The sequence below is a fragment of the Saimiri boliviensis genome, chromosome 13 (assembly GCF_048565385.1).
Source record: "Saimiri boliviensis isolate mSaiBol1 chromosome 13, mSaiBol1.pri, whole genome shotgun sequence".
Classification (NCBI taxonomy): Eukaryota; Metazoa; Chordata; class Mammalia; order Primates; family Cebidae; genus Saimiri; species Saimiri boliviensis.
The window spans coordinates 27,664,065-27,688,841 of NC_133461.1; the positions used below are offsets into that span (position 1 = coordinate 27,664,065).

Here is a 24,777-nt window from a genome sequence, read left to right on the forward strand (position 1 = left end):
GCTACTGGGGAGGCTGAGGCAGGAGAATCGCTTGAACCTGGGAGGCGGAGGCTGCAGTGAGCCAAGATTGCACCACAGCACTACAGCCTGGGTGACAGAGTAAGACTCCATCTCAAAAAAAAAAAAAAAAAAAAAAATAGTAAACACTGACAAAGAATGTAGAAAATGGAAGGAGCAGAAAGAGCAAGAGGAAAAGCCACCAGGAGAAAGTCTTCAATGTATTGTTCAAAAAATGCCTTAATTTTCTGACTATGTTGTCAGTAGAATAAAACCAGAAAATCACACATAGGAGATTTGAGACCCTTTTAAGAAATATTTTGAGCTGTTCAAAAGAGAGTAAGACAGAAAATTAACCAGTACCAGAGCCTACACAAACCTTCTGAGTCAAACACAAGCAAATTACTTCCTCAGTCACCAAGGCTGACTATTGGGGAGGCATCAAACTCTAACAACTTCCTGATAGTGTTTTCAGGGGAAAGGTAATACAAATTACTGAAATTATGTATTTTACTCATCTGAATGGTCTTATTATTCATTAAGTAGGTGCTACATCATTATCCTCATCCTTTTTCATTGCTGCATTTCTATTATCATAGTCATGAGAGAATAGCAAAAATAACCATGATGAAAGATAAGTGTTCAGGTTATCCTTCTAGAAATTAATTTATGCTACCATCTTGATGTTTTAAGTTCAAAATGCTATAAATAGTCCATATATATATTCTTTATTACTATTATTCTGTATATAGTCTATTACTATTATTCTGTATATTCATGTTTATTATTATTTTTGAGATGGAGTCTCACTCTGTCACCAGGCTGGAGCGCAGTGGCACAGTTCAAGGGGAACCCAGGAGGGAGGCTGCCTCAGGCTCCGGAGTAGCTGGGACTACAGGTGTGCATCACCATGCCCAGCTAATTTTTGTTATTTTTAGTACAGACAGGGTTTCACCATGTTGGCCAGGATGATCTCAATCTCCTGACCTCGTGATCTGCCTGCTTTGGCCTCACAAAGTCCTGGGATTACAGGCATGAGTTTTAATCCTTCACTTGTCTATGGCAACAAGAGTCTTCTGCTATTTTAGCCTATTTATGGGTGTGAATTCCTTTGGGGATCATGCAGGACTAGATCTGTGCCATTTAAAAAGACGACACTCAGGTCTATGGTACTTTGAACCTGTAAAGTTACCTCTGGGACTTTCCACGAAAAAGGCCTATTGGCTTAGGTGTTTAGGGAATAAATTAATTGGCTTATTATTTTATAAGAAGTATTGAGTTCAAGTATTCAAGCAAATTTAAAGGGTAATTTTTACTATACTTTTCACTTCATTACTCCACTGAATTGTTCTTAGAATAAAAAAGTAGCATTATTTTTGGTCCATTTATAGCACAGGTCTAAAGCTGCAGATGATACAACCATCATCTAGAAAATCTGAGACAATCAACTGAAAAAAAACACTAGAACGAATAAGAAGACTTCAGCAAAGTAGCTGAGTATATCAGCAATAATAAATTAAGATATATAATAGAATTAAAAATTCTACTTATGGACGGGCGCGGTGGCTCAAGCCTGTAATCCCAGCACTTTGGGAGGCCGAGACAGGTGGATCATGAGGTCAAGAGATCGAGACCATCCTGGTCAACATGGTGAGACCCTGTCTCTACTAAAAATACAAAAAAAATTAGCTGGGCATGGTGGTGCGTGCCTGTAATCCCAGCTGCTCAGGAGGCTGAGGCAGGAGAATTGCCTAAACCCAGGAGGCGCGTTGTGGTGAGCCGAGATCGCGCCATTGCACTCCAGCCTGGGTAACAAGAGCGAAACTCTGTCTCAAAAAAAAAAAAAAAAATTCTACTTAAAATACTAACACAAATTATCAAATACCTAGGAATACACCAACAGAGAAACTAATAGACATTAAGGAATCCTAAATATATGATCAGAAATACCCATTTCTGGATGGGAATAGTCAACAGTAAAAATATTAGTTCCCCTCAAACAATCCACAAAATACAATCCTAAGGCAATTCCAATAAAAATTCTAAGAATATTTACAGAGCTTTTTTTTTTTTTCTTTTAGAGACAAGGTCTCAATCTGAGCCCAGGCTGGAGTGCAGTGGCACAATCATAGCTCACTGCAGCCTTGAAATTTATGGAGCTTTAGACTCAGCTTAATTATATAGCTGAAAGAGCAAATGTCAGAAAACCCAAGAAATTTTTGAAAAAGAAGAGGTTGAAGGATTTGCCATTAGAGTTAGCAAAACATAAATTCCAAACAGATTAAAAATATTAACATGTTTTTTAAAAAGTAAAACTATAAAGAATCATGAGTACAGGCCGGGTGCAGTGGCTCATGCCTGTAATCCCAGCACTTTGGGCGGCCACGGCAGGCAGACTCTTTGAGCTCAGCAGTTCGAGACCAGCATGGTCAATATGGTAAAACCCTGTCTCTAACAAAAATATTTAAAATAATAATAATAAATAAAAATTAGTTGGGTGTGGTGGTGTACACCTGTGGTTCCAGCTAAGGTGGGAAAATCACGAGTCTGGGAGGCAGAGGTTGCAGTGAGCTAAATTGTGCCATTGCACTCCAGCCTGAATGATACAGTGAGACCCCATCTCGAAAAAGAAAGAAAACGAAAAGAAAAGAAAGAATTACAAGTCCAATTCCAGGTGGGCCTCCTGGTGTAATTGTAATGCAGTAATGGGTCTGTGACTAGTGACCCCCACGGATTTCTGTAATACTAGAGGCACCATACACAAACACCAGCCTTCACTGTCTATGGCAACAAGAGTCTTCTGTTATCTTAGCATATTTGTGGGAGTGAATTCTTTTGGGGATCATGCGGGACCACATCCATGCCATTTAAAAAATGCCACTCATGTCTATGATACTCTAAATCTGGAAAGCTACCTCTGGGACTTTCCATCAAAAAGGTTTATTGGCTTAAGTGCTTAGGGAATAAATAAATTGGCCGTATTTATGAGAAGATTTTTCAGAAACCTCTCATCTTTTCAGAGACCTATAAAAAGACACAAAAGAAACATAGCAAGCAGAATTCAGATGTAAAACAAAGTAAAACTCCTTTGTATGCTCAAACTGCCTGCTTTGGATCCCGTGTGGGATTTATAAAGAAGTTCAGTCCACCTTGCAGTCCGGTAGTTCAGATTAACCTTCCTTGGGGTCTCCTCTGACTATCCAAACTCCTTCTTGAAAAAGCTTAAATTCTCTTTGATATAAAGCTAGTTTAAAAACTGATGGTAAAATAAAATACGAATATCTCCCAAATTGTCAGTATTAAATATAATTCAGACATTTTTGCCTTGAGTCTACTGGTCAAATTTATAACGTTTCTTCATGTTTTAAGGTCATCAAACTATTGCTCCTGCGATATTTTTAATATTTGTTTGATTTGTCTGAGCTTATGTTTTTGGTTTTGAGCCTTTAAATTCTGTAGTCTACACAAGTGACCATGGTGAGGTACATATGTTTATCTTCAGTACCTGGGCCACCAGCTGCAGGCAAAGCCAAGCCCAAGTGCCTCCTGGCCATACTGGAAGTGGTTGGGTCCCCCAGACATAGCCTTACTAGCTCTGTCCAGGGCTCTTTACGTGCTACATAACAATTAAAATTGCTTCATACTAAGTTTTATACTGGAAATTAATAAGAGTCAAAATTGTAACATATATATATAATTAAAACAACTAGATGTAAAGAAAAATAATTCTTACACAAGAAAGGCAGGATGCTTTTTGGTGAGGAGGGTTTTAAGAAAGAGAAAAGATGTGTTATTTGTTTAAAAAAGTAATTCTGTCTAGTTTAGAGGTTAAAGGTTTCATAATCAAGGGAAAAAATGAAATAGATAAAACTAAATGGATAAAACAAATTAGGGAAGACAAAACCTGAAATAATTTTGCAAGTGGTTGTAAAAAATTTACAGAAATCTTATCTCGCATGGTCGAAGCTGACTCAGAATGAATTTTTTTATAAGGTTTTATTAAAATTCACTTTAATAATAACATTGAGGCTGGGCACAGTGGTGCATGCCTGGAATCCCAGCATTTTGGGAGGCCGAGACAGGTGGATCACTTGAGCTCAGGAGTTCGAGACCAGCATGGGCAACATAATGTGACCTCGTCTCTACAAAGGGTACAAAAAAAGAAAATAATAATATACTGAATTTGGTTTTCTCTTCTGAACAAGTTTTTGTGTAGTATTAATAAAAAATAACAAGACTGTAGTTTACCTTTTGAGTAAGCTGCAAAACAGGAGAAGAAAGAAATATTCTGTTTGCATCATGCTGTCTTTATTATGCCTTTGGAATTTTTCTGGGAAAATGGGGTTGCTTTTCCAAGAGTGAGAACTCTTGGTTTTTGAAATCTTTTAATTATCACTATGACTAAACGAATCTTATTTCATTTATCACAGTGACCTTTGATATTATTTTTGATCAAACATTTTAAGCCTTTGACATAATTAACAGGCTTCCCCAAATCAAATTTCAAATTTAAGTTATATCTTTTTGACCTTAAACTAACTCTTGGACATTCCAGAAGCACCCATAGAAGTCCAAGCATAACATACTAGGCTTATTGGGCATGTTAAATTATGAGAAGCATTGCCTAATAAGAAACAATGTTTATCATTTCCCGGAGTCCCATTAACATGAACACGTTAATATGTGTTCCAAAACTGCATGAAATCCCTGAAATCTGATGTGCTGTCAATCATAATTCTAATGTTAAATTGTTGTATGTCACAGAAATAACCAAATTTCCTTGTCAATTGTATCATTATTACTATGAACTCTTATCAAGTCTTTAACCATGGCCATTTTAAATCTTATTGTCCACAGTAAATTGCTTTATTCTAACATATCTTCAAAAAGATCCCCCTTTATTATAAAGGGTACAGATAAAGAGCCAGATAAAGAGATGTAGAGGGTAAGGTACTGGGAACAAGCGGATACAGGGCTTCTACGCCCTCTCTGGACAAGCCACTGTCCCAGCACCATGCATTCAGCAACCGAAAAGCTCATCGAATCTTGCTGTTCAAGAGTTTTATAAAGCTTAATATCCAGCACCCCGTTCCCCAAAGCTCATGGATACGGCTAAAGTTTTAACCCTCTACATTCCCTTGGTCTTTCTGGTGACCAGCTCTATCCTGAGGTTACCTAGGGTCCCTAACCTAAGTCACCTCAGGTGACTAGCATACACTCAGGTGTGATCAAAAGGGGATCATTATGACAAAAAACACTCCTATCATGGGGGGAGGGGATTAATGGATACAAATAATGCAGCTTGATAGAAGAAATAAGACCTAATGTTAGATAGATCAGTAAGGTGACTATAGCTTATAATCTATAGTACATTCTAAAATAGCCAAAAGAGAAGAACTGGAATGTTTCTAGCATAAATACAGATATTTAAAGTGATGGCTATCCAAAATGTACTGACTTGATCTTTAGAAATTGTATGACTATTAAATTATCACATGTACCCTGAAACTATGTACATCTATTATGCATCAGTTTTTAAAAAATTTTTAAGACACTCCTATCATCAGGAAATTCAAGTGTTTCAGAAGCTCTGTGACACAATCAGGAAAATCAATATATTTAGTACAATACTATATTATTTAATACATCATCATGACCCTGATACCCTTTATAGAGCTTCCTTCCTAAAGCATTAGAGTTACATATTACCAAGTATATAAACCTTAAACTAAATAGTGCTTTAGTCTAATTAGTGTATTTACATACTTAGATTTTCCTCGAATCACAATTATAGTTATCAAGAGTCTTAGACATCACCTAGTTTAAATATCTCAAATTAAATGAAAAAAAAAAAAAAACAAAAACCCTAAAGCTCACAGTTAGAAAGAGACATATCCAATATCACTCACTTTATTAGCGGTAGTGCAGGAAGGGTTCTTATTTGTTTTACCCTTCCTGTTCCAAGCTTTTCAGCCTCTGAGCCTTTGAGTATGTTGTTCCTGTTACATTAATGTATTCCCTCCCATTCCTTTGTAAAGCCTATTTTTCAAGACAAAATTTCACTTCATTTCTTTGAGACAGAGTCTTGGTTCTGTTGCCCAGGCTAGAGTGCAGTGGCATGATCACAGTTCACTGCAGCCTCGACCTCACTGGCTCAAGCAATTCTCCCACCTCAGCCTCATTTTTGTAGTTTTGTAGAGAAAGTGTTTCACCATGTTGCCCAGGCTTGTCTGCAACTCCTGGGTGCAAATGATCTTCCAGACTCAACCTCCCAAACTGTTGTGATTACAGGCATGAGCCACTACACCCTGCCTCATTTCTTAATAAAGAAATTTATCCAACTAACTTACAGAGCTTTTTCGTTATCTACTTCTGATATTCAATTTTTTCACTTCAATATTTTATGTCTATATTTCTACTTGGTTCTGTTTTACAGTTATCAGTTCATGATTCATAACTTCAAATTCTGGCTCCATTTAAATATTTATCTTAAAGACCTTTTCTATTTTTTTTATTTTTATTTTTATTTTTTTTGAGACAGAGTTTCGCTCTTGTTACCCAGGCTGGAGTGCAATGGCGGGATCTCAGCTCACCGCAACCTCCGCCTCCTGGGCTCAGGCAATTCTCCTGCCTCAGCCTCCTAAGTAGCTGGGATTACAGGCATGCGTCACCATGCCCAGCTAGTTTTTTTTTTTTTTGTATTTTTTAGTAGAGACGGGGTTTCACCATGTTGACCAGGATGGTCTCCATCTTTCGACCTCGTGATCCACCCGCCTCGGCCTCCCAAAGTGCTGGGATTACAGGCTTGAGCCACCGCGCCCGGCCTAAAGACCTTTTCTAATGTCTTTAGTGCCTGGATATAAGTTTTTAGTCTCTTTCATAGCATAATTTTTGTCTATAAGCTCACTTTTAAAAAAATAAGAGCAATCTTTGATGGTGGACACATACATGTTGTGTGTTGTGGAAATCAACCTTTGGAGGCAGTTTTAAGTTTGCCTCTATATGAGCTCTAGAGGGTTTACAGGCTAAAACCAGTTTCTGCATTAGTTTATGTGTTAGATGGTTATATACCTTGGGTAGAATTCCAAAGCCAAATTCAAACAAGTTAAAGGCTTAGGATTCTATTTATGGTGTGGGATGGATGGTTTAACTCTCATCTCAACCCCAGTGAGGATACAGATCTCCCAGTCTTCATTTATGGAGAGAAAAGTGTTTCCCCAGTTCTCAGCTTCCCAAAATATGTCTAATTTTGGTTCTGAATGTTGAACAGGGCTTAGGAACTCAGTTTCCATCTCTTGGCAAGCAATACACCCTGGAGACCCTAAGAAGTATTTATATACTGTATTTGTTCCCCATCTACCCATGGAACATTTGTCTTCAATCCAGCTCGATGCCCTAAGTTTTTTTTCATTCCTGCATGTGATTTCTCTCTTGCTTTCAAACTTGGCTCTGTGTTCTTTCAATTTTACTTACCATCTCTATGTTTTTAGAGAAGGAAAGGGAGATTCCAATATGTGACTAATCAATCATCTTAAACTGGAAGCTTATTCAGTTTAAACCTATGTTATAATTATTTAGTCAACTATTGAGCATCTACCACACGCCAGGGCCGGAATGAGGTCTATGGTTAGTACTGCTCTCATGTTCCTACTTAACTCTACAGGAATCTGTGTCTTTTTAGCGGCTATGAAACTTACACCATCAGATTTGGTTTTGTTTCGTTTTCTTTTTTTTTATTGAGAGTCTCACTGTCACTCAGGCTGGAGCCTCTTTCTTCTGGATTAAAGTGATTCTCCTGCCTCAGCTTCCTGAGTAGCTGGGACTATAGGCACACACCACCATGCCTGGCTAATTTTTCGTATTTTTGGTAGAGACAGGGTCTATGTTGCCCAGGCTGGTCTCGTACTCCTGGCCTGAAGTGATCCGTCAGCCTTGGTCTCCCAAAGTGCTCGGATTATAGGCATGAGCTGCTGCATCCAACCAGATTTGGTTTCCTTTAAACATCTAAAGCCTTCAACAGAATCTATTAAATCATCGCCATGCAATATTCTTTTAATGTTCTATTACCAGTAAGTTATAAAGTCCTAAACAAAGCTCTCTTTTGTGCTTCTTAAAAGAACTATAACCATGAACAAAACCAAAAAAAAGATCTTGACCGGTCAGGTGCAGTGGCTCTCAACTGTAATCCCACTACTTTGGGAGGCTGAGGCAAGCGGATCCCTTGAGGTCAGAAGTTCCATACCAGCCTGGCCAACATGGTGAAATCCCACTTGTACTAAAAATTTAAAAATTAGCTGGGTAGGGCAGTGCGTGCCTGTAATCTCAGCTACTCAGGAGGCTGAAGCATAAGAATCACTTGAACCTGGGAGGTGGAGGTTACAGTGAGCCAAGATTGTCTCACTGCACTCCAGCCTGGACAACAGAGCAAGACTCCACCTCAGAAAAAAAAAAACCTAACTTACCCTTTCTCAATTTAAAAGCAAAAAATAGACACGTATTTGTATAGGCTGCCTAAGTTTTTTTTTTTTTTTTTTTTTAATTTTAAATTTGTCTGGGTATATAGTGTGTGTATATATATATATATATATATATATATATATAAATTTGTCTGGGTGTATTTTGTATATATATATAAAATCAGCATTGTGTACTTATGAATTATTTTCATTATCTGCATCTAATAAAGGATATCTATTCAATATGTACAATCTAGAAGAACAAACAGTGGTAGAGCCTGCTTTGAGCAAACTCCATTGATTTTATTTTTAAGAGAGATAATTTACTTTATAATTCCTCACTGGATTTCTTTAAATAGCAAGATTTTTCAGGCTATTTTAAAATTTCAGGTTACTCAGATTTAACTTTGACACATCTTTCCAGGATTATGTTGCATAAAAGGTCCTTGTCACTTTATTTCCATTTATTAGTGTACTGCAGAAAGTACCAGCAGTTGGCTCTACAAGTACAAATTCTATATACATCAAGTTTCTACACTTTCAAAAATTATTAATCAGTATATTATTAATAATGTTAATTATAGCAGCACAGTGTTAATAATATATATTCTGTCCGGGCACGGTGGCTCATGCCTGTAATCCCAGCACTTTGGGGGGCTGAGGTGGGTGGATCACCTGAGGATGGGAGTTCGAGACCAGCCTGACCAACACTGAGAAACACCATCTCTACCAAAAATACAAAATTAGCCAGGTGTGGTGGCACATGCCTATAATCCCAGCTACTGGGAAAGCTGAGGCAGGAGAATCACTTAAACCCAGGAGGTGGAGGTTGCGGTGAGCCAAGATCGCGCCACTGCACTCCAGCCTGGGCAAAAAGAGCAAAACTCCGTCCGTCTCTGTATGTATGTATATGTACGTATATATGTATATACGTACGTATGTGTATATATATATGTATATACATATATATGTATATATGTATGTATACAGATACATATATATACACATATATACATACATATATATATATATATGTATATATATATATACACACACACATACAAACACACAGACACATACCCCCCAGTAGCTTTCTCCCCAGAATCCCCAACATGGTGACAAAAGTACTATTAACAAAATTGGGATGGTTGACACTCTGCTAAGCGGCAAAAAAAAATAAATTTTAAAAATTGCCATTTAAAAAAAGTTTTATTATTATTATTTTTTTAGAGACAGTATCTCACTCTGTCACTCAGGCTGGAGTGCAGTTGTATAATCATAACTCCAGCCTCTGTGACAGATGATAGAAGGAGAACTATAAGGGTGAGTGAAATAAAAACAGGAACTAAAAGAACGTGGGGATTCTAATTTTGAAGAACTATGTTAAAAGACTGGAGTGTAATGATGCAATCTTGGCTAACTGCAACCTTCACCTCCCAGGTTCAAGCAATTCTCCTGCCTCAGCCTCCTGAATAGCTAAGACTACAGGTGCCCACCACCATGCCTGGCTACCTTTTTATATTTTCAGTAGAGACAGGGTTTCACCATGTTGGCCAGGCTGCTCTTGAACTCCTGACCTCAAATGATCCATCCACCTCTGCCTCCCAAAGTGCTGGGGTTACAGGCATGAACCACTGCACCCGACCAGATGGCTGTAGTTTTTTAAGACAGTTCTTAACCTTGACACATTAAAAATTGGAGATCTTATGTCTGGTCCCAATTGTCCCCAATACATACAGTTTTTTACTTGTCCTTGAAGTCCAAAAGTCTGGAAACCATTGACTTAGATGTCTCATTTTTCTCACCAATGAAGTGGGGAAGGGGAAATTTGCAGAATTCTGTGTAGTAATGTTGATATATACATATTATAAATAGTATCGAGCCTTTAGAGTTTTATAATAGCATCACCATAAAAAGCTTGACTAATTGACTTGAAAGTTTGCTTAATAAAACCGATATCAAATAGTATAGCAGAATGGTCAAAGGGTGAGTTCTGGAGTCAAACTTCCTGGATTTAAATCCTGTGGCTAAGACCTGTAATCCCCAGCACTTTGGGAGGCCGAGGAGGGAGGGCAAGCTGCTTGAGCTCAAGAGTTCCAGATCAACCTGGGCAACATGGCAAAATCACAACTCAACAAAAAATTTTAAAATTAGCGTGGGGTAGTGGCACGCGCCTGCAGTCCTGGCTACTTCAGAGGCTGAGGCAGAAGGATGGCTTGAGCATGGGATGTTGAGGTTGCAGTGAGCCATGATAGTACCACTGCACTTCAGCCTAGGTAAGACTGAGACCCTGTCACAAAAACAAAAATGAAAACAAAACAAAACAAAATAAATCCTGGCTTTGCCATTTGCTAGCTCTGTGATGCTGAGTAAGTCACAACCTTCCCGATTTGCAGTCTTCTCATCAGTCAAATGCAAATGTTAAACCACAAGACCTATTTAATAGGCTTAAGATTTAAATTAGATAATCAATTTTAAGATGCTTATCACAGTGCCCTCTAGGTGCTCTAGAAGTGCTAGTTATCATAAGCATTACTATTAGTAATTATAAACTAAAATGGTCACAAGGTGCCTTCTAAATGCCTGCTAGTTTCTGCATCAACATATTTTAATGATGAAATTAACATAAGAGGCTATAAGGATAATGATGATTAATATTTATTTAAAATATTACAAATCTGCCAGGCCCGGTGGCTCATGCCTGTAGCCCAGCACTTTGGGAGGCAAAGGTGGGCAGATTTGAGGTTGGGAGTTCGAGACCAACCTGACCCACATGGAGAAACACCGTCGTCGCTACTAAAAACACAAAATTAGCTGGGCATGGTGGCACATGCCTATGATCCTAGCTACTCAGAAAGCTGAGGCAGGAAAACTGCTTGAACCCAGGAGGTGGAGGTTACCGTGAGCCAGGATCAGCACCACTGCACTCCAGCCTGGGCAACAAAAGCTAAACTGTCTCAAAAAAAAAAATTTTTTTTTAATCAAATTGCTAGATCAAGAATGAGCATTTGGATGGCATAAAGATACAGGTAACATCAAATGTCATCTTCAACAAGTATATACAGAATCAACATATTTTTCATCACTTTTGAAATTTGTACATATTGATCAAAGGAGGTATCATATGCAGCCATAAAGTCAAAATGGTAACTTTCGAATAAAATAGTTAACTTCTAATAAAAGTTATCTTTTTATAAAGTCAATGTAACTCATTTGGTGTGAATTTTGTCCTCTATCACTAATCCTTAGTAAATACAGGTTTTTAACGTTATTTGTGTTTTAAAATATAGCTAGTTTGGGGGACACAGTGGTTCACTGAGCCTGTAATCCCAACATTTTGGGAGGCCAAAGCAGGTGAATCACCTAAGGTCAGGAGTTCGAGACCAGCCTGACAAACAGGCTAAAACCCCATCTCTACTAAAAATAAAAAAAATTAGGAAGGCGTGGTGGTGGGCCCTGTAGTCCCTGCTACTCAGGAGGCTGAAACAGGAGAATAGTTTGAACGTGGGAGGCAGAGGTTGCAGTGAGCCGAGATCGCCGTTGCACTCCAGCCTGGGCAACAACAGCAAAACTCCATCTTAAAGAAAATAAAATATGTCTAGTTTGTCAGAAATTCACCAAAATAAATCAGAATTTTAAACTTAATATACAAAGCATACATATATAGCTGGAAGTTTTTAATTTTACAAAATAAGTTTCCAAATAGTAAATGTGTTTTCTTCTTTATGAATATTTTGTGTTTTCACAAATATATTAAAAGACAAAAACATAAACACCCTCTAAGGGTGTCACATAAGCAGCTCTTCTCAGGAATAGCTATTAAGCAGCAATACATTATTCTCAAGAGAATATATTTCTACAGAAGCCTAGCCCAACATTTCCTATTAATGCATGATAAAGTCTTATTAGGAGCCGGGTGCTGTCGCTCACGCCTATAATCCCAGCACTCTGGAAGGTCAAGGTGGGTAGATCACTTGAGGTCAGGAGTTCGAGACCTGCGTGGCCAACATGGTGAAACCCTGTCCCTATTAAAAATATAAAAATTAGCTGACCTCAGGTGATCCACCCGCATTGGCCTTCCAAAGTGCTGGGATTACAGATCACAGCCACTGAGTCCAGCTTATAGGTATGTTTTTAAAAAAACAACTGTTTCTTTCATCTAACTGAGTACCTGTAAATTGAAAATCAAAATTACAGATACATCACAATTAGCTTAACAACATGCGGGAGTGGGGTTGCAGGATGCACCTATTAAGTTAGACCACTTGAGTTTGAATCTAGGCTTTGTCACTTTAAAACTGTGATCTTGGGCAAGTTACTTAACTGTCCTAAACCTTAGATTCCTAGTTTGTAAACTGGAGACAGCAACAGTATCCAAACTTAAAAGGTTATTTTGAGATAATCCGTGTAGAAACTAGCGCTCTGCCTGTCACTAGCAATTAATATGTGCTTCTATTGTTATCGTTATCAATTGCAACACTAACAGAAATAGCAATGGTATTAACCGCTTTGCTTAGAGGTGATGGCCACAAGCATTAGGAAGATAAATCCACAGAAAGGAGATGATAAAACGTCTTTGTAAGGAAGCACTTCTGTTGAGGGCTGTAATTTGATCACTCTTATCACCACAAGCAACATGTATTTTCTAGAATTATCTCCGGAACCAAAAAAGAAAGTCGAAACCTAGGACCACCTTAGGTAATACCACCTGCAGAAAGTTATCGCCAGCGTTTAAGAAACACCTGCCAATCCCGGTCCACAGACGGCATTTCATTTGAATGGACGGAACCGGTCCAATCTTAGATCTCTCCAGCCCGGAGCAAGTCTTTTTTTAAAGGGAGGAGCCACACACACAGCCTAACTCCTGCCGCTAACCCAGCCCGGGTGAATACAGGAGACAGACGTACCAGGGGGTTCTGGCCACGAAAGTCCTACTGTGCGGGGGGGCAGAAGCAGCGAGAAAGATGTCGGCGTTTGGGAAGCCCAGGGCCTCGCTCCCGGGCGGAAGGGGGGCGCTCCGGCACCGGCGGGCGGAGGAACCGGGAAATCGCGCCGCGGCCGCTGGAACCCCGAGTCGCCGCGACGCAGCCGGTCCCTCGCCCTCAGCGCGGACTCCGCGGGCCTCCTTCCCTCCCCGAGCCCCCACTGCCAGGCCAGGACCGGCGCGGGCCGCACGCGCGGAGGCAGGAAGCCGGGCCGGGGAAGGCCGGCGCCAGCTCCCCTCCCGGACCCGCGCCCGGGCCCCGCCGCTCCGGGCCTTACCAGAGGTCTCGCGCCGCGACAGGTGGTGCTGCTGGCGGAGAGGCCGCGCCCTACAGCCCGCCCTGGCGATGCTCAGCTCCCGCGCCGCCCGGCCCTCCCCTTCTGCGAGCCTTCCGGAGCCGGCGCCAGCTCAGGCTCGCACGGGCCGCCCCACAAGCGGAGGCAGCCTGGAGGGCGGCCGGGTGAGGGTAGGGCGCGAGGAGCCGGGATGGACTGGGGCCGGGCGGGCGCGGCCCACGGCGGAGACGGACCGGCGCGGGGGCCAATGGGAGGCAGGAACAGGCCGGAGGGGCGGGCTCCGCCTGGAGGCTTAGCGGCTGGCGTCGGGATTCCTCCCTTTCGCGCCTCCCTCAGCCCGGCTCCTGGAGGCTACCGCGCTGAGACGGGATGGGCGCCCTCGTGGACGCGATGCTGAGGGTGTGAAAACTGCGGTGCAGAGGAGGAGGAGCTCCGCCGCGGCCTGAAGGAAGCCGGGACTGGCCGACCGCGCCCCCCCGCACTCCCGGCCCAGGGGTCCCAGTCTCCGAACCCGCGGAGGCCAGGAAAGCTGGGAACTGGGGTCCGTCCTGTCTGAGCCACAGAGGAACGGGGAGGACGGAGGGCAGGGGGCCGCAAAGGAAGGAGGAAGAGGACTCAGGAAATCCGAGGCTTCCGCACTTCAGCGACGCTTTCAGTTTCCGAGCTGTTTTGTGTGCGCAGGACTTAGTCTTCTGCAGAATTCTTCGCCAGTCCTCGTGGCTGCTGGCACGGTTATTGGCCTGCGGGGACTTTACCAATCACCTGCACCGTCACAGTCCCCATAAATAGATGTTCAATGTTCTGTCTCGGAGAAGCACCGGAACGCTTAATTGCCTTGTCCTTGAAAGCAGCAGGGACCGTGCCTTCCTAAATCCCTACCCCGCACCCCCCACCCCCACGGTTGTGACATGGGCGGATATTTACTCTCCCTTATTTCAGAAAATGTTATCACCAAAAATTATTTACTGTAATGAGTTTGTGTACTCTTAAGGCATGGTCATGGCAATATCAAAATAAGATATAAAAGATAAAAAAGACGGGCAGAATAAAATGAAAAGTGATGGAAATGTAGACTTGAGAGGATGGAGTGGAAGTAGCGAAGGGTGAATTGCTCCCTCCTAAACTCTTGACAATTACGTAAAATCTGGGGCAACCGCCCCTCTCTGAACGTTAAAGGGTGTGGCAGGTGATAACCCGTAGGTGCGGTTGCTATAATAACCACCGCAGGAAAAGAGAGGTTATAAATATGCATGGCCTAAAGTAACCCTGCTTGCCGGAAATTTACAAGAGGCAGCAAGTTGGATGAAGGAAGCGAAACATTACAAGTGTCTTTCTATATAAGCACTTCATTAGTAGAGGTGAAATCCTTTCGTCTTTGAAAGACAGTTGTGGGGTTGTAGGGGGTGGAAAGGGAATGGGGAGATGTTAGTCAAAGGGCAAAAAGTTTCAGTTAGGAGTAAGTTTTAGAAATACCACACAGCATGGTGACTATAGTTCATAATGTATATTCACAATGGCTAAAAGAGTAGACTCAAAGTATTCTCATCAAAAAGAAGTATGTGAGATGATGGATATGTTGGCCTAATTTGATCATTCCACAATATATTGAAACATTGCATTGTATCCCATTGCATATAGGATACACATTTTTTTTTCTTTTGAGATGGAGTCTGGCTCTGTTGCCCAGGCTGAAGTGCAGTGGCATGATCTTGACTTACTGCAACCTGCGCCTTGTGGGTTCCGGTAATTCTCCTGACTCAGCCTCCGGAGTAGCTGGGATTACAGGTGCCTGCCACCATGCCCGGCTAGTTTTTGTATTTTTAGTAGAGATGGGGTTTCTCGCCATGTTGCCCAAGCTGGTCTCGAACTTCTGGCCTCCTCTGCCCGCTTCGGACTCCCAAAGTGCTGGGATTACAGGCATGAGTCACCCGTGCCCAACCGTAAGTATATAGAGTTATTGTTTGTCAGTTTAAAAAATTTAAAGACAGTTTGCCCTACATTTGAATAATCCCAGGTTGAAGGTTGTAGAGAGCTGTCATGGAGGGAACTTATTTTGCTTAAATTGAAGTCAATTCATTCCTTATTAAATACCTGCTACTGTCAAGGAAGTAGACACTGCTGTTTTCTGGTCTGCTCTGACAACAGATTCTTTGGCTCACGCCTGCAATCCCAGCACTTTGGGAGGCCAAGATGGGCCGATCACCTGAGGTTAGGAGTTCAAGACCAGGCTGACCAACATGAAGAAACCCCGTCTCTCCTTAAAAAAAAAAAAAAAAAAAAAAAAATTACCCAGGGATGGTGGCACATACCTATAATCCCAGCTACTTGGGAAGCTGAGGCAGGAGAATCACTTGAACTGGGGAGGTGGAGGTTGCGTGAACAAAGATCGCACCATTGCACTCACTCCAGCCTGGGCAACAAGAGTAAAACTCCATCAAAACAAAACAAAACAAATTCGTTAGCCTTAGCCACTTCCAGTGATTGGTCAAAGACTTTCTTTCTTTTTTTTTTTGAGACAGAGTCTTACTCTGGTTGGACTGCAGGTTGGAGTGCAGTGGCACCATCTCAACTCACTGCAACCTCTACCTCCTGAATTCAAGGGATTCTCCTGCCTCTGCCTCCTGAGTAGCTGGGATTACAGACGTGCATCACCACGCCCACCTAATTTTTGTATTTTTTAGTAGAGACAGGGTTTCGCTATGTTGGTCAGGTTGATCTAGAACTCTTAACCTTGTGATCCACCCACCTCAGCCCCTCTAAGTGCTGGGATTACAGGTGTGAGCCACCGTGCCCAGCTGGTCAAAGACTTTCTAGTGAAAACAGAACTAGCTTTTTCTGCTGCTGTGCACACAGTCACCACAGAATACAATACTTCGCCTCTAGTCACCAAAATGTGTGCCGGTTGCTCATCACCAACAACCAATTCTTCAGCTGTGACCTGCTGGGGGTCCTATAATTTAACTCAATTCTGATCCTATCTACCAGGAGATAGCGTCACATCGCACAGGTTGAAGGCTCAGTCTCACAAGACTGCCCTCCACTTCAGATGCCAGTCACAAGCCCCAGGTTGCCATTAGCCCATCACTGAGTTGTATTAATTTGCTAGGATGGCTCACAAAACTCAAGGAAACACTTTACGTACACTATAAAGGATGTCATAAAGGACTAAACAGCCAGATGGAAGAGATGCATAGGGAATAGTGGCAAGGGACGTGGAACTTCCACACCCTCTCTTGACTTATCACCCTCCAAATGCCTTCACGTGTTCAGCAATCAGGAACCCTGTCCTTCTGGAGTTTTATGGAGGCTTCCTTACATAGGCATGATTGATTACATCATTGGCCATTGGAGAGCAACTCAACCCCTCTTCCTTCCCCGAAGGTCAGGGGGCAGGGGATGGAGCTAAAAATTCCAGTCCTCTAATCACATGGTTGGTTCCCTTGGCAACCAACCCCCATCCTGAAGCTATCTAGGAGCCCACCAAGAGTTGCCTCATTAGAACAGAAGATGTTCCTGTCACTCAGGAAATTCCAAGGGATTTAGAAGCTGTTTCTCAGGAACCAGGACAGAGCCCAAATACACATTCCTATTCTATCACAATGTCACAGGGTTCTTTTCCTATACAATATAGTGACATATGGCTATTGAGTATTTGCAATGGGGCTATTTTAAGTTGAGATATACATTGGATTTACAGACAGTGCAAAAAAATGTAAAGAATGGAAATATCTTGATTTTTAAAATATTGATCACATGTTGAAATAATATTCTGGATATTTTGGGTTCATGCAATATATTATTAAAGTTACCTTTTAAATATCTTCTTACTTTTTATGTGTGGCTACAGAAAATTTAAAATTATACAATGTAGTTCCAATTTGTGGCTTGCATTATATTTCAGTTGGACCATGCTGTTCTAAGGTGACCCTGTTAGAAACACATACAAGGAAGCTGATGGCTAGGGCATATTCTAAGGGTGTCAGAAGAATAGAAGAGCCTGGGTTCTTCTCCAGCACATACACATGCATACTGGAAAAGTTAATATAGCAACCTAACATGTTCCTTTCATGTAATATCTACTGAGTGACATTACATTTTTGGGGCTCTGAGCAGTGAAAGTGCAGGAAAAAGACACATGTAATTGGAAAACATGAGTAATCATTAATGGAAACATAATGTCTAAAAACTTCTGAAGTTTCCCTCTGCTGGTTTCTACGGGCAAGAATTAGACTGGCAGATATAACGCCTTGGTTAAATAAAGTGGTCATTACTCTGCAACTAGTTGTGAATTTTCTATGATTGACAACAGATGGGTGGAAAGTCATTCACATACTTTGAACATAATACGCATCTTAAACTTTGAAAACTACTGTGCTTTCTTGAATTTACCTTTTGTCCCCTACCTGTCTAGCATTCTTGCTTAAATTGAGCTATTTCATCTTTAAATTATGCTATTTTGGGCTGGGCAAGGTGGCTCACTCCTGTAATCTCAGCACTTTAGGAAGTGGGCAGATTGCTTGAGCGCAGGAGTTCGGGATCAGCCTGGGCGATATGGTGAAATCTAATCTCTACACAAAAAAAAAAAAAAAAAAAAAAAAAAAAAAAAAAAAAAATTAGGCCTGATGGTGCATGCCTGTAGTCCTAGCTACTTGAGAGGCTGAGGTGGGAGATTACTTGAGCCCAGGAGGTGGTGGTTGCACTGAGCTGAGATTGCATCACTGCACTCCAGCCTGGGTGACAACATGAGACCCTGTGTCAAAAACAAAACAAAACAAAACAAAAATACTGGACATGGTGGCTCACGCCTATAATCCTAGTACTTTGGGAGGCTGAGGCGAGTGGATTGCCTAAGCTCAGGAATTCAAGATCAGCTTGGACAACATGGTGAAACCCCATCTCTACTAAAACACACACACACACAAAAAAATTAGCCGAGCGTGGTGGTGTGTGCCTGTAATCCCAGCTACTTGGGAGGCTGAAGTGAGAGAATTGCTTGAACCTGGGAGGTGGAGGCTGCAGTGAGAAAAGATTGCACCACTGTACTCCAGCCTGACAGAGTGAGACTGTTTCAAAAAAAAAAAAAAAAAAGTGTTACTTTGATCCAGTAATAGTTATAGTGAGACACTAAGATGTTTCACTAGTTAATGCTTAAAAGCACAAGGGGAATTATATACATCCCTAGGTCTCCAGAAATAATGTAAGTGTGTAGTTATTTTTCAAGTATAGAATTTTTAAAAAATGAATATGAAGGTCTAATATCTCATACAGTAGGTCGGGGCACACAGAACCAAAACAGTATTATGATTATCCTTACTACTATTGCTACTATTCTACTACTAGTAGTTTGTACTTGACATCCTCGGCCGGGCGCAGTGGCTCAAGCCTGTAATCCCAGCACTTTGGGAGGCCGAGGCGGGTGGATCACGAGGTCGAGAGATCGAGACCATCCTGGTCAACAAGGTGAAACCCCGTCTCTACTAAAAATACAAAAAGTTAGCTGGGCATGGTGGTGCGTGCCTGTAATCCCAGCTACTTAGGAGGCTGAGGCAGGAGAATTGCCTGAGCCCAGGAGGCGGAGGTTGCGGTGAGCCGAGATCGCGCCATTGCACTCCAGCCTGGGTAACAAGAGCGAAACTCCGTCTCAAAAAAAAAAAAAAAAAAGACATCCTCAATTTGACCTAATAAGAGATAATGAGCTATTCTCAAGAAGGAAGTGTAGATGAAGATCTTATGACAGGAACAAGATTTTTGTGCATTTTAACGGTAACCGTTAGAAATTATTTTTAGCTGCAAGCAACAGAAAACCCAATTAGAGTTGATTTATACAAATAGGGGCTTATTTCACAAAAATACAAGAGCAGGATTTAAGGCTAAACATGGCTCAATCATTTTCTGGATATTCTTTGAGAGAAGGAAAGAATCTCTTCTAAACGCAGAGTCTCTCCAGTAAATTAAGGTAAAACCTAACAATTTTCAACTAGAAATATGGCTGAACAAGAAATATAACTCCAAGCAGAGTATAAGTTATCTATAAATTAAGACATCCCAATTATGGATAATCAGGGAATGATGGAAGGTTATTAGAATTCCTATTGGGTGGAGGTATGGGGCGGGGTGTGAAAATGCCTCAGTTCTTCAAAACTTTTTGCTTTGTTTTATTTTGTTCATTTACTTATTTACATCGAAGGAAAAAGCACACTTTGGGAGTATGGAATACTTGAAATCTAGGGCTAGATCTCACACTGTTTTAATAGAAGGCTGGATGTCTTTTTCTCCTGGTACATGGACACAGTTAAACTTTCCCTACCTATCTCAAGGGCATTGAAGAGAGGAATGAGACAAAAAATATGCAAGAATTTTTGCAAAGTTTAAAAGGATACAGATGCAAACAAAGTATTCTCATGCAGGCTACCTGCCTAGCATGTAGATGATATTCAATAAATAATAATTACCATTCGTTGAGCACTTACTGTTTGCTAAAGTTGCTTTAAGGCAGCTAATGTATTTTATCTGTTTTTACCTTTTTTTTTTTTTTTTTTCGAGACAGGATCTCACTCTGTTGCCCAGGCTGGAGTGAAATGGTATGATCTTGGCTCACTGCAACCTCCATCTCCCAGGTTCAAGCAATTCTTCTGCCTCAGCCTCCTGAGTAGCTGAAATTATAGGCATGTACCACCACACCCGGATAACTACTGTAATTTTATTAGAGATGGGGTTTTACCATGTTGACCAGGCTGGTCTTGAACTCCTGACTTCAGGTGGCCTTTCCTCCCAAAGTGCTAGGATTACAGGCATAAGCCACTGCACCTGGCCCACCTCAGGTATATATTGAAATTATTTAATTGTCCTAACAACACTAGCAAGTAAATATAATTATTTCTGTTTCTTTTTTTATTTCATTTTATATTAGAGATAGGGAATGCTGCCATGTTGCCCAGGCTGATCTTGAACTCCTGACCTCAAGGAATCCTCCCATCTTGGCCTCACAAAGCATTGGGATTACAAGCATGAGCCGCTGTTTCACCCGTTTTTGTTGTTGTTGAGATAGCGTTTTTTGCTCTGTCACCCAGGCTGGAATGCTGGATGACTTTCTCTAGGTCATTGTAGCTCATTGCAGCCTTGATCTCCCAGATTAAGCAATCCTCCCACCTCAACATCCCAAGTAGCTGGGACTACTGGCTTGCACCACTACAACCAGCTAATGATTTTTATTTTTAGTAGAGACAAGGTCTCACTATGTTGCTCAGGCTGCTTCTGTACTCTTGATCTTAAGCTATTCTCCCACCTGACCTCCCAGAGTGCTGAGTTTACAGGCATGAGCCACCATACCCACCTGGTAGGTATAATTACTATCTCCAGTTTACATGTGGGAAAACTGAGTACTTAGAGGTTGATTCATCCAAGGGTACCACTAATAAGTGGAAAGAGGATACAAACTACACTGCACAGAATGAGTATTTTAAAATATTTTTATATACAGTTCAGTATCTTGGAAAAACCTGAAAGTAAGCTTGGAGCATTATGTCACCCAACTCCCCAAACTGGGAAAGTCTTCCCCACTGTAAGCTGTCAACCAAACACTGCTTCATAACTCAAGGACAAATTCTAATCTCACCTCTTCAGTGGACACTGGTGTAATAGTATGTAAATGCACACTGGAGTCTCCAGGGAGCTTTAAACAAATTGATGCCTACCTTATGCCGATAAAATAAGAATGTTCTAATGTGGGTCTCCAACACTCATGTTTCTTTTTTCTTTTAATTGCATTTTAGGTTTTGGGGTACATGTGAAGAACATGCAAGATTGTTGCATAGGTACACACGTGGCAGTGTGATTTGCTGCCCCTTCCTCTGCATCACGTATATCTGGCATTTCTCCTTACACTCTCTCTCCCTAACTCCCCAACCCCCGCTCTCCCTCTCCTATTTCCCCCCAACAGACCGCAGTGTGTGATGCTCTCCTCCCTGTGTCCATGTGTTCTCATTGTTCAACACCTGCCTATAAGTGAGAACATGTGGTGTTTGATTTTCTGTTCTTGTGTCAGTTTGCTGAGAATGATGGTTTCCAGGTTCATCCATGTCCCTACAAAGGACATGAACTCATCATTTTTGATGGCTGCATAATATTCCATGGTGTATATGTGCCACATTTTCCCTGTTCAGTCTATCATCGATGCGCATTTGGGTTGGTTCCAGGTCTTTGCTATTGTAAACAGTGCTTCAATGAACATACATGTGCATGAGTCTTTATAATAAAATGATTTATAATCCTTTGGATATAAATGGTATATTCCATATATATATATAAATGGATTATATATAAAAGGTATATAATCCTTTGGTATATGGTATATTCCATATACCCAGTAATGGGATTGCTGGGTCAAATGGAATTTCTATTTCTAGGACCTTGAGGAATTGCCACACTGTCTTCCACAAAGGTTGAACTAATTTACACTTCCACCAACAGTGTAAAAGTGTTCTTATTTCTCTACATCCTCTCCAGCATGTTGTCTCCACACTTTTTAATGATCACTATTCTAACTGGCGTGAGATGGTATCTCAATGTAGTTTTGATTTGCATTTCTCTAATGACCAGTGATGATGAGCATTTTTTCATATGTTTGTTGGCCTCATGTATGTCTTCTTTTGTAGTGTCTGTTCATATCCTTCACCCACTTTTGAATGGGCTTGTTTGTTTTTTTCTTGTAAATCTGTTTTAGTTCTTTGCAGATTCTGGATATCAGCCCTTTGTCTGATGAGAAGATTGCAAACATTTTTTTCCATTCTGTTGGTTGCTGAGTTTCTTAATAGTTCTAATGTATTTCTGTTTTACGTACTTTTTATACAGCATATATTAGAAACTCCATGAGAGTAGAGATTTATAAAAAGGATTTCTTCCTATATTCCTAAGTCCTCACATATGCTTGATTAAAGGATAAAACTGTTTCACTGTGCAAGTCACTCAGCGTTGACATCTAATGCAGGAGTTCTCACAGTGTGGTTGGAGGCCATCATCATCATCATCATCACCGGGAACTTGTTAGAAATGTAAATTCTCAGGCCCTACCCCTCAGCCGCTAAATCAGAGACTCCAGGGTTGAGACCCAAGGGTCTTTCTTTTAACAAGCTCCAAGTGATCTGGACACACACTAAAACTAAGAACTACTGTTTTGCTGGGCACAGTGGCTCACACCTATAATCCCAACACTTTGGGAGGTCAAGGCAGGTGGATTGCCTGAGCTCAGGAGTTTTCGACCAGCCTGGGCTACATGGTAAAACCCAGTATCTATTAAAATAAAAAAAATTAGCCAGACATGGCAGCATGCACCTGTAGTCCCAGTTACTCAGGAGGCTGAGGGAGGAGAATTGCTTGAACCTGAAAGGTGAAGGTTGCAAGTGAGCTGAGATGGTGCCACTTCACTCCAGCCTGGGAGACAGAGCGAGACTCTGTCCCCCCCCCAAAAAAAAAAACAGAGAGAGAACCACTGTTTGATGTTGTGCATTGATCAAGCATTCCTCAGGACATCATTTATTTTTTTGTATTAAATTCCTGCTGAGAAAAGGTAGTTGGGATATAGGAACAAAAAAGACACAGCATTTACCATCAAGGAGTCTACATTATGATATGTAAACAAAGTACTTACCCATATAAATATTTAAACAGGCAGTGTGTTATTAAATATTTACAGGTAAAGTGATACAATCACGATGTTTGTAATGAGATTGTTGAAGTTGGATGAGGTTTTGTTGTTGTTTGCTTTTTTTTTTTTTTTTTTTTGAGACAGTTTCAGTCTTGTCACCAAGGCCAGAGTGCAGTGGCACAGTCTTGGCTCACTGCAACCTCTGCTTCCCAGGTTCAAGCAATTCTCTTGCCTCAGCCTCTTGAGTAGCTGGGATTACAGGTGGGTGCCACCACATCCGGCTAATTTTTGTATTTTTAGTAGAGACTGTGTTTCACCATGTTGTCCAGGCTGGTCTTGAATTCCTGATCTCAGGTGATCTGCCTGCCTTGGCCTCCCAAAGTTCTGGGATTACAAGTGTGAGCCACTGTGCCCAGCCCCAGTTGAGGTCTTTTTGGAGTTCATTATACTACATTTTCTACTTTTGGGTTTAATCAAGCATTTCATTATAAAAAATGTTCTTTTTTTTTGGCACTATGTGAAAAATAAGCTCAAAGCGTAGTAGCAGTTCAGCAGAAGCAGTCACTTCTTAAATTTGGATTACCTCAGAAAGCTTTGTGGACATCAGAGCCTTGGCTCAAGCAGAAAAGTTCCTTAAATAATATTTTATCAGCTGGGTCAGGTGGCTCACGCCTGGAATCCCAGCACTTTGGCAGGCCAAGGCGGGTGGATCACTTGAGGTCAGGAGTTCAAGACCAGCCTGGCCAATATGGTGAAACCTGTTCTCTACTGAAAATATAAAAATTAGCCAGGCATGGTGGTGCATGCCTGTAATCCCAGTTACTCAGGAGGCTGAGGCAGGAGAATCACTTGAACCTGGGAAGTGGAAGTTGCCGTGAGCTCAGATTGTGCCACTGCACTCCAGCCTGGGCAACAGAGCAAGACACCATCTCAAAATAAAATAAATAAATAAATAAATAAATAAAATATTATAAATAAATAAACTATTGTCTACTACAGGTCACAAACTATTATCTATAATTCCAAAATCCAAAAAGGTCATTTTGGTAGTGCCAGAATTTATTTGGTGACAAATAAGAATTTGTCACAAGGCTATCTATAGTCTTTCTTTCCCCAACATAGTGTAACTATTCATTTATTTCTCTTCAGAAACGTTAATGTGCTAATGAGGCACTGCTCCGCGTTGCATTGTGGGTACTATGTAACATACAGTAAATGTTCCAAAAGTGTCTACTTCTGAAGCGCCCCACTAGCTCCAAGGGCATCATTCATTTGTATGATCAAAAAGTGAAGCTCTTCTTGTGGTACTCGAAATTAGGGAAAGGCTTTGTGTAGTTCTCAATTTCAGTTTTCCAATTTCTTTTTAATTAAATACTGCTTATTATAATGACTAAAACCTAA

General features: G+C 41.1%; 1 protein-coding gene across 3 annotated transcripts in view; it reads right to left on the bottom strand.

The window, feature by feature from the left end:
• Window positions 1-13,943, bottom strand: part of ME2 (malic enzyme 2) — a 64,490-nt gene extending 50,547 nt beyond the window's left edge. The window contains exon 1 of one of the 3 annotated variants that reach the window (XM_074383429.1): window positions 13,716-13,943. The gene's annotated coding sequence lies outside the window, so the exon portion shown is untranslated. Of the gene's footprint in view, window positions 1-13,360; window positions 13,686-13,715 lie in introns of those variants that run through there. The other 2 variants (XM_003926065.4, XM_010336804.3) reach the window with 2 other exon arrangements.
• Between the last annotated feature and the right edge of the window lie 10,834 nt (window positions 13,944-24,777).